We start from the raw sequence: 2,053 nt of genomic DNA on the forward strand, positions 1-2,053 counted from the left end.
AGTGAAAGCAATGAAGATTTTGTACGTTTTGAACCAAACTAAATAACAGTAAACCTTTTTTTGATTTACGGTGTTTTCTTATTTTGATGTTTTGAGCTCTTTTGTGTTTAGAACAATACATACTAATTTTTAAAGTATCAAATTGAATTTTCGTTCAATAAAAATCTTTCAAATGCGACTGTAGCTTTTTTTTCCCCAAAAAAAAACTTTGTGTTCAAAATAAGAACGCGTCTTACATTCCGAAAAATACGGTATATATATTACATGCAAATATTTATCTTGACAGACAAAGTATTTAGTATCGTGTTAAATGTATCGTCGTATTCGTGCAGACGTTGGTAAAATATTTCATTGAAGGAAAATCCAAAGTGACGTTAAGCTTCCACAAGAAAGAATTCAAACTTACTGAGTATTTATTTTTTTTTTCAGAGAGAAACTAGTTGTGTAAAGTTTTATTACTAAGAATTCAATCTAATTGAACACACAAATCATTTTGTTGGTGATAAAAATACACGAATCATGATTTGATATACTGATTGTGTGTTGACAATGAGTTTTATTAGTAGTAAATTGGAAAACTTAAGCATAAATATGACTTTGTGCAGACAGTTAAAAGTATACTTTTCTGATGTTCTTACTTATCAATATTAGGATGCATTGCTTCATCAATTGGGTACTCTTGCTGTTAACAATATTTTCGGCTATAATTCCAATAATACCTCAATTAGTTTGGTTACCTTGGGAGCAAAGAGTATTTTTGTACTAAATTCCACGTAAAGTGATCGAAACGTGGCCAAGAAATGGATAAAAATTCCTAAAATTATGCTTTTCTTTTTACCTTTTGACCACCTACAATGACCCAAAATGGGCATATCCGACATTTTTTTAAGTGTATGTATGGGACCTGTAGAAAAGTATTTTTGTACCAAATCCTATGTAAATTAGTCAAAATATGGCCGAGTAACTAACCAAAAAACCCAAAAATTATGCTAACCACCTGACCATGCCGGGCCATTTGTCAGCTTTGACTCTCTAAAAAGACTCAAATGGGAAAATCCAACTTTTTTATGTCTTTGTGTTAAATTGAATTAAATCTCAATTAGAAAAAATTAAAACGTGTCACGGCGTATTGGACCAAGGTACAACCCTACCAGCCCGGCATGGCCAGGTGGTTAAGGCGCTCGACTCGCAATCTGAGGGTCGCGGGTTCGAATCCCCGTCACACCAAACATGCTCGTCCTTTCAGCCGTGGGGACGTTATAATGTGACGGTCAATCCCACTATTCGTTGGCAAAAGAGTAGCCCAAGAGTTGGCGGTGGGTGGTGATGACTACCTGCCTTCCCTCTAGTCTTACACTGCTAAATTAGGGACGGCTAGCGCAGATAGCACTCGTGTAGCTTTGCGCGAAATTCAAAACAAACAAACAATCCTACCAAGTTTTAAGTCAATCCGTAAAAAGAAATGAATGGCGGTCGATTAAAAACTATTTGGAAAAAGAAGAAACAAAGAAAAAGAAATAATAGAAAATCAGTATGCGTCTCTCTGTGAAGACATAAAAATCTCAAACTTTTGTTTAGGCTGAGTATTGGAGCAACCCTCCATGCCTGTGATTGTTGCAGAATCAATGATACTTCATCCCTGCCCACTTTATGACATTTCACTTCTATGCTCATCAGTGCAGATCTTTCTGGTATGATTTTTATGCTCTGAAATGTCATTCTCAAATTCGCGACGTATCTACCATTGCATACCTCTAAGTATAAGCTACATCACTCTCTCAAAATTGCCTATGCATTACATAAGGCAAACTTCATGATGCACACAGTCCTTCACAAGTGCTGATAGCAATTTTAGATCTACTTTCATCATCAAGCGCTATTTACTAGTGACTAGAAGTCAGATCTAACGTATTGAGTCAATGGGACCCTTACATTACATCTAGACATTTGTCTATTTACAGCAAAGGAAGGGCATTGATTTATGTTGCCACATTCACTTGTTATGGTCCTTTGATGAGCCGTATTGGCGAGACGGTGTTAAAAATGTGCGTCA

Source organism: Limulus polyphemus, unplaced genomic scaffold (assembly GCF_000517525.1).
Source record: "Limulus polyphemus unplaced genomic scaffold, Limulus_polyphemus-2.1.2 Scaffold1193, whole genome shotgun sequence".
NCBI classification, from domain to species: domain Eukaryota; kingdom Metazoa; phylum Arthropoda; class Merostomata; order Xiphosura; family Limulidae; genus Limulus; species Limulus polyphemus.